Source organism: Phyllobates terribilis, unplaced genomic scaffold (assembly GCF_046119375.1).
Source record: "Phyllobates terribilis strain yellow unplaced genomic scaffold, ASM4611937v1 Scaffold_1__5_contigs__length_1240528914, whole genome shotgun sequence".
Taxonomy (NCBI): domain Eukaryota; kingdom Metazoa; phylum Chordata; class Amphibia; order Anura; family Dendrobatidae; genus Phyllobates; species Phyllobates terribilis.
The window spans coordinates 736,735,397-736,747,087 of NW_027362761.1; the positions used below are offsets into that span (position 1 = coordinate 736,735,397).

The 11,691-nt window shown below is 41.4% G+C and overlaps 1 protein-coding gene across 1 annotated transcript in view; it reads right to left on the reverse strand.

Moving 5' to 3' along the window:
• Window positions 1-11,078, reverse strand: part of LOC141275451 (kelch-like ECH-associated protein 1A) — a 59,418-nt gene extending 48,340 nt beyond the window's left edge. The window contains exon 1 of the mRNA XM_073686387.1: window positions 10,820-11,078. The gene's annotated coding sequence lies outside the window, so the exon portion shown is untranslated. The remainder of the gene's footprint in view (window positions 1-10,819) is intronic.
• Window positions 11,079-11,691: the final 613 nt, after the last annotated feature.

Below are 11,691 nucleotides of genomic sequence, written 5' to 3' on the forward strand. Positions count from 1 at the left end.
ATCTGACCACGTGACCTTCTCCCATACCTCCTCTGGATCATCCAGATGGTCATTGGCAAACTTCAAATGGGCCTGGACATGTGCTGGTGTGAGCAGCGGGACCTTAAATGCCCTGCAGGATTTTAATCCATGACGGTGTAATAAATAATCTTTTTATTTACTGTATATAGTGCGTAGTGTGTAACTAACAGTAATGTTTGAGACTGTGGTCCCAGCTATCCTCAGGTCATTGACCAGGTCCTCCCGTGTAGTTCTGGGCAGATTCCTGACATTTCTCAGAATCATCCTTACCCCACGAGGCGAGATCGTGCACGGAGCCCCAGACCAAGGAAGACCGACAGTCATCCCGTGTTCCTTCCATTTTCCAATAATTGTGCTAACAGTTGTCGTCCTCTCACCAAGCTGCTTGCCTATTGTCCTGTAGCCCATCCCAGCCTTCTGCAGATCTACAATTTTGTCCCTGGTGTCTGAAGATAGCCCTTTGGTCTTGGCCATGGAAGAGAGGTTGGAGTGTGATTGTTTGAGTGTTTGGACAGGTGTCTTTTATACAGGTAACGAGTTCAAACAGGTGTAATTAATACAGGTAATGAGTGCAGAGTAGGATGGTTTCATAAAGAAAAACTAACAGGTCTGTGAGAGCCAGATTTCTTACTGGTTGGTAGGTGATAAAATACTTATTTTATGCAGTAAAATGCAATTTAATTATTTAAAAGTCATCCAATGTGATTTTCTGTTTTTTTTTTTAGAATCTGTCTTTCACAGTTGAAGTGTACCTACGATAAAAATGACAGATGTCTCCATTCTTTGTAGGTAGGGACTATATGAGGGCCAGACTACAATGAGTGTGGGTGCCATTACGTGGATTAGGATTAGAGTGCCAACACTTGCGGTCAGGTAGGGAGAGACAGATTAGAGATGAAAGAGGGCTAAAATTAGCACCCTAGAGGTCCGTGCGGTCTCTTCCATACCCCTATTATATATTTTTGTCCTCTTGTAAAATGTTGTTTTGTTTTAAAGTAAAGGAATATAGATTACATTTTATAGGGCTTTATTTTTACTTCTTTTTCTCCAACTCATGAGGCAGTGCAGTCTCATTTTTTGTTTTTGTATGTGGTAAACTTTGTGGTAAAATCCACATGATGGCCAAAGTTATTGCAGATTTTTCAGGGCAACAGTGCCAAATATCTACCGCATGCAAGCTTACCAATCTCGTTAGACTTTGTATAAGGTCTCTAAAAACACATCCTACTGAATATATATCTCAGCGGTGCACCAATTTGAAGTTAAAAATTGCAATTCAATTTAAAAAAAAATTGTAACATGATATATTGGCCCTCAACAAAAGTGAATAAGCATAGTATAATGCCTGAATCTTCTGAATCAGACTTTGTTTGCACAGTATTTTTTTTTAGAAGTACAAGAAATGTGTTGAAGCATTTTAGCCTATAGAGAGCTGAAAAGTTTGAATTTAGCTAAAGCTTCATATCAAAGACCTCCAATAGTTTGCTCTTGTGCTGGAATATGTAGAGCATTATTCTACATCAGGCAAAAATATGTTTGTTTTTTTGTGTTTGTTTTACATTTTTTTCTACATAAACACGAATATTTGCAGTGGAAAAAACACTGCATAAAATACTCAATTTTTTACGCCGTTTTGATGTATTTGTGGCATATTATATGCATGCATTTGTGTGTGTTTTCCCCATTCATTTGAATGGGTGAAGAATAGTGATGAGCGAACATGCTCGTCACTACTCGTGACTCACCCGAGCATCATAGTGCTCGAGATTCTCATTACTCGGCGAGTATTTTTTGAATGTTCGGGCGCGAGCTTGATTCCCCGCCCCGCATGTTTGGCGCATATTAAGCAGCCAATTAACATGCAGGGATTGCCTGACAGTCACTGTAATGCCGTAGCCATGTTGGTTGTGGCATTACAGTGATTGGATGGCCACATAGCATCATCGGATCTACAGGTGCATCTCACAAAATTAGATTATCATCAAAAAGTTAATTTATTCCAGTTCCGCAATTTAAAAAGTGAAACTCATATATTATATAGAGTAATTACAAACAGAGTGATCTATTTCAAGTGTTTATTTCTGTTAATGTTGATGATTATGTCTTACAGCCAATGAAAACACAAAAGTCATTATCTCAGTAAATTTGAGTCATTAACAAAAAACACCTGCAAAGGCTTCCTAAATGTTTAAAAAGATCCCTTAGTCTGTTTCAGTAGGCTCCACAATCATGCGGAAGACTTCTGACTTGACAGATGTCCAGAAGAACCTCCACCATATTTGACTGTAAGTACTGTGTTCTTTTATTTGTAGGCCTCATTTCATTTACAGTAAACAGTTGAATGATGTGCTTTACCAAAAAGCTTTATCTTGGTCTCATCTGTCCCCAAGACGCCTGCTGGCCCTCTAAGAATAGTGGTGGCCGCATGCTGGCATTCTATAAATTGTGAGGGCGCCTGCTGAAAATCTAAATTTCAAACTTTACAGAATATATATACAAAAAAGAAAATTTGACCACCTCACATGGATACGTTATATTGCATTAGCAATATACTGCTATGCAAAGCATAGCCGGCTGATGGCCCTCTAACAATAGTGAGGGCCGACTGCTGGCCCTCTAACAATAGTTAGGGCCACCTGATGGCCCTGTAAAAATAGGCTTTGTGACTTTCAGACTCCTTTGTTCAAAAAATGAAACAGGATGTGTCTAATCATGTCTCACACATCACATGGCCAGATAAGGTAGTAAAATGTTAAAATTACATTTATTGATGAATGTATTTTTCACCGTTGAAAGCAATGCAAAAGTGCAAAAACGCATCAAAAACACTACGTGTGAACATAGCCCAAGGTGTGGAAGAGAATTTTTGTTTTTGGTTATTTATTCTGCCTTATATACAAGTCATTTCCCTGGAAAAAAATGTTTCTTAACATTTTTTCCAGGAAAATCCATTTTAGCTTAGTTTTTGTATGTTTTATTGTCAGTCTGTAAAAGGGGCATAATATTCTGACAACATTATTCACAGAAGTGACCTGGGATTCAGAGATGCTTCTAGGGGTCTTCCCCATGCTGTTCCCATGTTGTTTTAGCACTGTTCCCATCGATTTGACCAATTTTTAGACCCCCTCCAGACCTCTGGAGGGCCACCAGAAAAATGCTCGCATTTCCTATTGACATACATTGTACTCGTTACTCGGGTCGAGCACCCAAGCATTACGATTTACTCGACCCAACTAACGAATACCTGAGCATTTGAAGCATTTGAAAAAGAACAATGCAAAAATGCTGAATTTGACATGTGGCAAATTTGAAAGTGCTTCAGATTTGCAAGGAAAAAAAAAGCAACAGGTGCATGAGACTGCATAAATCTCATTTATTTTGCTGGTACAGTAAACTGCAGTATTTTGGTGCAGTGTTTTTGGTACAGTAATTTCTGCTGCAAACATCTAACATGTGAGTATACTCTAATGTAAATAGACTAGTAGCTAGGAATGGGCTGTGTGACAACCATATGTAAGAGACTAGATGTTGGGCAGCCACATCATTCCATCTCAAATGACTGCACTGTATGATGGAACATGGCATCATTTTGTTTCTATGAGCAGCTACGGTTGTGTGAAAAAGTGTTTGTCCCCTTCCTGATTTCTCATTCTTTTGCATGTTTGTCACACTTAAATGTTTCAGATCGCAAAACAAATTTGAATATTAGACAAAGATAAAACAAGTAAACACAAAATGCAGTTTTTAAATGAAGATCTTTATTACTAAGGAAAAAAGGAATCCAAACCTTCAGGGCCCTGTGTGAAAAACCCTTAAAACCCCCCACCCATAAAACATAACTTAACTGTGGTTTATCACATCTTTTTGAAGCTGAATTCAATTTCCCTAGCCACACACAGGCCTGATTACTGCCACACCTGTTCTCAATCAAGAAATCACTTTAATAGGACATGCCTGACAAAGTGAAGTAGACCAAAAGATGCTCAAAAGCTAGACATTATGCTGCGATCCAAAGAAATTCAGGAACAAATGAGAAACAAAGTAATTGAGATCTATCAGTCTGGAAAAGGTTATAAAGCCATTTCTAAAACTTTGGGACTCCAGTGAACAACAGTGAGAGGCATTATCCGCAAATGGCGAAAACACGGTACAGTTGTGAATCTTCCCAGGAGTGGCCAGCCGACCAAAATTAGTCCAAGAGCGCAGCGATGACTCATCCAAGAGGTCATAAAAGACCCCACAACAACATTCAAAGAACTGCAGGCCTCACTTGCCACAGTTAAAGTCAGTGTTCATGACTCCACCATAAAAAAGAGACTATACAAAAATGGCAAAACCACTGCTGAGCAAACAAAACATAAAGGCTCATCTCAGTTTTGCCAGAAAACATATTGATTATCACCAGGGCCGGATCCAGGTTTTCGTGGGCTCCGGGCGAGAGTCTCAGTGGGCCCTTTTAGCACACAGCCTGCCGCCTCATCCTTCACATATGCAGTCATCCTTCAGACACGCATTACGCAGACATGCACACAGGCATGTACGCAGACATGCACACGCACACATACTGTACGCAGACATGCACACACACGTTACACACACAGTGCGCAGACATGCACACAGTATGCAGACATGCGTGCATACAGTATGCAGACATGCACACACAGTACGCAGACATGCATACACATGCACATAGTACACAGATATGCACACATACAATACGCAGACACGCACAGAGAATGCCAAGAGTGTGCAAAGCAGTCATTAAAGCAAAAGGTGGCTACTTTGAAGAACCTAGAATATAAGACATATTTTCAATTGTTTCACACTTTTTTGTTACGTATATAATTCCACATGTGTTAATTCATAGTTTTGATGCTTTCAGTGTGAATGTACAATTTTCATAGTAATGAAAATACAGAAAAATCATTAAATGAGGTGTGTCCAAACTTTTGGTCTGTACTGTATGTGGCAGTGCAGGGCCGCCAGCGTGTCACAAACATGGCCCTGGACCATCAAGGGGGCCCACTCGCCGTTGGGGCCCATGCCACTTCCCCAGCATCTGTGCAGGACTGCCGGTGCTGTGTGAGTGCTGTCACTTTGCAGACATGGCCGTGCGCAGTGTGCTGTGCGGCTGTGTCTACTAGTAATGACGTGGCAGGGTGACACACCAGCACAATTAAAGCGCAGTGTCGCCCCTGCCATGTCGTTACTAGCAGACACAGCATGCACAGCGCACTGCGCGCGGCCATGTCTGGAAAGTGACAGCACTCACACAGCGCCGGCGGTCCTGCACAGATGCCGCGGAAGCGTCCGGGGCCCGACAGCGAGTGGGCCTCCCTGATGGTCCAGGGCCCTGGCACTTGCCCGGATACGCCAGGTGCTGACACCAGCCCTGATGATCACCAAGACTTTGGGAGAATACTCCACGGACTGATGAGACAAAAGTTGAACTTTTTGGAAGGTGTATGTCCCATTACATCTGGCGTAGAAGTAACACAGCATTTTGGAAAGGGAACATCATACCAACAGTAAAATATGGTGGTGGTAGTGTGATGGTGTGAGGCTATTTTGCTGCTTCAGGACCTGGAAGACTTGCTGTGGTAATGGAACCATAAAATTTGCTGTCTACCAGAAAATTCCGCAGGAGAATGTCCAGCCATCTATTTGTGACCTCAAGCTGAAGCGCACTTGGGTTACGCAGCAGGACAATGATCCAAAACACACCAGCAAGTCCACCTCTGAATGGCTTAAGAAAAACAAAATTAAGACTTTGGATTGGCCTAGTCAAAGTCCTGACTTTAATCCGATTGAGATGACCTTAAAAAGGAACTCTCCAATGTGGCTGAATTACAATAATTTTGCAAAGATGAGTGGGCTAAAATTCCTCCAGAGCATTGTAAAAGACTCATTGCCAGTTATCGCAAATGCTTGATTGCAGTTGTTGCTGCTAAGGGCGGCCCAACCAGTTATTACGTTTAGGGACAATAACTTTTTCACACAGGACCTTGTAGGTTTGGATTTATTTTTCCCTTAATAATAAATACCTTATTTTAAAAACTGCAATTTGTGTTTACTTGTGTTATCTTTGTCTAATATTTAAATCTGTTTTGAAATCTGAAACATTTAAGTGTGACAAACATGCAAAAGAATAAGAAATCAGGAAGGGGGAATCTCTTTTTGACACCACTGGCTATTTAAGGGGATATCTATGTATGAATTTGCTTGGATCTTTTGGTGATGTTTTTTATTTACATTTACACTTTTAAGTCCTAACCAGGTACACCAATGCCCATAAAACATTGTGGGAACTTCCACTTTTATTTTGCTTAAAAGGAACATGTATTATAAAAAGTATTTTTCTTGTCTTGAAGGCCAGATTGTGGGCATATATACAGCATATTAGAATGATGTACAGTACAGACCAAAAGTTTGGACACACCTTTTCATTTAAAGATTTTTCTGTATTTTCATGACTATGAAAATTGTACATTCACACTGAAGGCATCAAAACTATGAATTAACACATGTGGAATTATATACTTAACAAAAAAGTGTGAAACAACTGAAAATATGTCTTATATTCTAGGTTCTTCAAAATAGCCACCTTTTGCTTTGATGACTGCTTTGCACACTCTTGGCATTCTCTTGATGAGCTTCAAGAGGTAGTCACCGGAAATGGTTTTCCAACAATCTTGAAGGAGTTCCCAGAGATACTTAGCACTTGTTTGCCCTTTTGCCTTCACTCTGCGGTCCAGCTCACCCCAAACCATCTCGATTGGGTTCAGGTCTGGTGACTGTGGAGGCCAGGTCATCTGGCGTAGCACCCCATCACTCTCCTTCTTGGTCAAATAGCCCTTACACAGCCTGGAGGTGTGTTTGGGGTCATTGTCCTGTGGAAAAATAAATGATGGTCCAACTAAACGCAAACCGGATGGAATAGCATGCCGCTGCAAGATGCTGTGGTAGCCATGCTGGTTCAGTATGCCTTCAATTTTGAATAAATCCCCAACAGTGTCACCAGCAAAGCACCCCCACACCATCACACCTCCTCCTCCATGCTTCACGGTGGGAACCAGGCATGTAGAGTCCATCCGTTCACCTTTTCTGCGTCGCACAAAGACACTGTGGTTGGAACCAAAGATCTCAAATTTTGACTCATCAGACCAAAGCACAGATTTCCACTGGTCTAATGTCCATTCCTTGTGTTCTTTAGCTCAAACAAGTCTCTTCTGCTTATTGCCTGTCCTTAGCAGTGGTTTCCTAGCAGCTATTTTACCATGAAGGCCTGCTGCACAAAGTCTCCTCTTAACAGTTGTTGAAGAGATGTGTCTGCTGTTAGAACTCTGTGTGGCATTGACCTGGTCTGTAATCTGAGCTGCTGTTAACCTGCGATTTCTGAGGCTGGTGACTTGGATAAACTTATCCTTAGAAGCAGAGGTGACTCTTGGTCTTCCTTTCCTGGGGCGATCCTCATGTGAGCCAGTTTCTTTGTAGCGCTTGATGGTTTTTGCAACTGCACTTGGGGACACTTTGAAAGTTTTCCCAATTTTTAGCACTGACTGACCTTCATTTCTTAAAGTAATGATGGCCACTCGTTTTTCTTTACTTAGCTGCTTTTTTCTTGCCATAATACAAATTCTAACAGTCTATTCAGTAGGACTATCAGCTGGGTATCCACCAGACTTCTGCACAACACAACTGATGGTCCCAACCCCATTTATAAGGCAACAAATCCCACTTATTAAACCTGACAGGGCACACCTGTGAAGTGAAAACCATTTCCGGTGACTACCTCTTGAAGCTCATCAAGAGAATGCGAAGAGTGTGCAAAGCAGTCATCAAAGCAAAAGGTGGCTACTTTGAAGAACCTAGAATATAAGACATATTTTCAGTTTTTTCACACTTTTTTGTTAACTATATAATTCCACATGTGTTAATTCATAGTTTTGATGCCTTCAGTGTGAATGTACAATTTTCATAGTCATGAAAATACAGAAAAATCTTTAAATGACAAGGTGTGTCCAAACTTTTGGTCTGTACTGTACATCAGGGCTGAAAGGTACTTGCCTTATCTCATGTGGGACAAACCTGGTGACAGGTTCCCTTTAAACCCCACCCACTTGTCCCCCGTTTTGTGGGACAATACCAATTAACTGAATATGCCTAAAGCCCCCGTCACACTAAGCGAAATCGCTAGCGAGATCGCTGCTGAGTCACAAGTTTTGTGACGCAACAGCGACCTCAGCAGCGATCTCGCTACATTTGACACGTAGCAGCGACCAGGCCCCTGCTGTGAGATCGCTGATCGTGTCGAAATGGCCTGGACCATTTTTTGATCGTTGAGGTCCCGCTGGGTAGCATGCATCGGTGTGTTTGACACCTTACCAACGACCTCGTTGGCGACTCAGAACTGAGAAGTCGTCCCTCATCGAGGTCTGAATAGTCAGAGTAGCTGCTATGTGACAGGGTCCCAACGACCGCCGACATCGTTATACAGGTCACTACGGGTCGCCGTATCGTTGCTGCGTCGTTGGGAAGATCTGACTGTTTGACATCTCATCAGCGACCACATAGCGATGCAGCAACGATCCCTGCCAGGTCGTATCGTTGTCGGGATCGCTGTAGCGTCGCTAAGTGTGACGGTACCTTAAGGTGTCTGTAGTTATGAGCTGTGTACTCTTACATTTACAGACTGCCACTACGGGCAGATGCCATTTCTGTTACTAAAACTCTTAGCTCCTATATTGCCATTAATGAAAGTCCAGCTTGTTGAGTGTAAGTTTGCTCTTTCACAAAGAGTTCTTTGTGTAGCCAGAGGGCATGTATAAGAGCCCATAGACACAGTATTTAAAAGCATATCAGAGAATATCAGGGGAACTAAAGACCTTTATGGGTGCTTTATTTTGGCTTTGAGGCTGTAATACTGGCAGGTTAATGAGACTTTAATTCCAGAGCTGAGTGAATTGACTGGCTGCAGTGACAATTTCCTTTAAAGGGAATCTGTCACCCCCTTGGACATATGTAACCTATTAAAGTGGGCATACAGGTTATAGAATGGTTAAATTAGTCATATCTGTATTCCCAGATCTGCGGTCTTGTTGTGCATAAATCGTTTTATTCGTTTATGGTAATGTGTTCTTCCTGGCTCTGGGGTATGGAAGAAAACCCTGTCTTCATTAGCATACCAGCCCCCTCCCATCAGCATCACAGTGCCTTGTGACATGTAGTGGTGGCATCGGTATCCTGAGCCTACGCCCTGCAATAGCATGATTAGACTTGATGATTACGCCCTTCTATGGGCATTAGCTTTTTCTTTCTTCTGCGCAGGCGCCGGCAAGTCACTGCTACTTCCGCTCCAGTGACCTCCGGCGTGCGCTGTGTTTGGGGAGAGCACCTTTTTACAGAGACTCGCCAGCACCTACGCAGAAAAAAGAAGAAGCCAATACCCATAGAAGGGAGGAAATGTCAAGTGTAATCGCGGTATTGCAGGGCGCAGGCGCGGAATTCCGGGGCCACCAATAAATGTCAAAGGACACTGTGAGAATGATGGAAGGGGGCTGGTATAGTTACATAGTTACATAGTTAGTAAAGCCGAATAAAGACTTGCGTCCATCAAGTTCGACCTGTTAGTTCTGTAATTGCTAAAGTTGATCCAGAGGAGGGCAAAAACCCCAAATGATTTAGCCAATCTTCACCTGAGGAAAAATTCCCTCCCGACTCTGAAACCAGCAGTCAGAATAAATCCCTGTATCAACCTACTATTTTATTCTATTGTTAAGTATATGCAGAAAGGAAGATCAGAGGCAGAGTTTTCTTCCAGACACCGCAAGCTCCAGAGCCTGGAAGAACTCATTATCATTAATGAATAAGAAAGGATTTCTGCACAACAAGACCACAGATATGGGCATACAGATATGACTATTTTAACCATTCTATAATCTGTATGTCCATATTAATAGGTTACGTACGTCCAAGGGGGTGACAGATTCCCTTTAAACTTTTTCTAGGAATATAATCAGAATCAGTACAATATTTTTACTTTCACTAACTGACAAGTATAGTTCCCAATGTCTACTGACTGTCTACAGTTGTGATCACGTCTACATTGAAAGCACCGTCGCCCATTATGTAAAAAAAGTGGGACTGTACTGGTTTGTCCAGTAATATCATGGCCACCATATTGGGTCCCAAATTACCTCATTATAGTAAATGGGGGCCATCAGACACTATTGGAGGCTATCAAGTATGTGTTTTGACACTCCTGTTTTTCTCTTTTATCTCTTCCTATAACAGTATAGAAGAATAGAAATAAAAAGCTGATGCAAACAAATGTAGCTCCACAAAAGCTTTGTATTAACAATATCCTTATGTACTGCAATTGTTAAAATTGTTATACCAAGATATTCTCTGTAACCATAGACTCATAACAATTATTGGCTAGTGGTCACATACACATCACTGTTCTATTCCAATGGGACTTTAGGGTCCCCATTATCAGGTTTGTTGGGCATCCCAATGGGTCGACCCCCATCAACCATACATTTATCACTTATCCTATGGATAGTTGTTAAATGCTATTTATGGGATAACCTCTTTAACAACCACACCAGTTCTGATATCAGCGTCTCGTTTTACAGTATCTGTCAGGAAAATATGTGAAAACTGAGTGAAGTAATAGGCTGCAAAGCGTGAAGGCCAGAGAGTAAGGTAGTAGAATAGTGAGGAGAAACACAATATTGTATAAGTGAGCTATGCAAGGAATAGTCCAGTACAAATGACACACTCATGACACACTTACCTGTGTTATCACAGAATCCCATCAAATTCTGTATGTAGCACTAGTATTACAAATATTCATATAAGCTCATAGAGAATGCTTAAAGTAGCAGTATGGCAGGACACTGATCAAACTGTAACTGTAGGCAATTTCCAAGTGAAAAGACACAGTATTCTTCAGGTAGTTTGAAAGCTGTACAGCGACCTCTCATCAGTAAATATAATAATTGCAATGCAGGTCTCTGATGTATGTGTGTACAGGAACAATGAGCGCTGTCTGCCACTAATCCAGTCACAATGACTCATCCAAAATCATTGTAGGGGAGAAGGCACAACTCTGCAGTCCAGCCAGCAGCTCAGAAAGGACAGCTAATGTATTACTCTGCAGCTTGTATCATTGCATTTAATATGCAGAAAAGTAATATGATTCCAGTTCTTATTGCCATCTAAACAAGGAATCCATTATTTTTTTAATGGAGATCTATTTCATTTGAAAAAAAAAACAAAAAAAAAAAAACGATTGGACTCCTATAAAAAGGTTCGATAACTCACCAATACACTAAATTTAAAGGGATCTTGTCATCAGAATTTTATACCCCAAACTGATGGCACGTATGTAAAGGTGCTGTGATGCTGATTAAATCCTTACCTTTCTTGTAGAAATCCATTTCGCTGTTTCAGTGACCTGTCATTCAAAGACAGGAGGTAGCAGCTGGTAGGGAAAAGGCAGAGAAGCGGGAGAGCAATAAATGCATTGTCAACCCACCAAGGCTGCAAACCTAACTTTATTTTTTTTGGACTGCTTATCTAAAAATCACAGACAGACAATATTTTTTATGGATACATTGGAAAACCATAACAAATCGATATAAGTGATGGGCCATTTTTAGACAA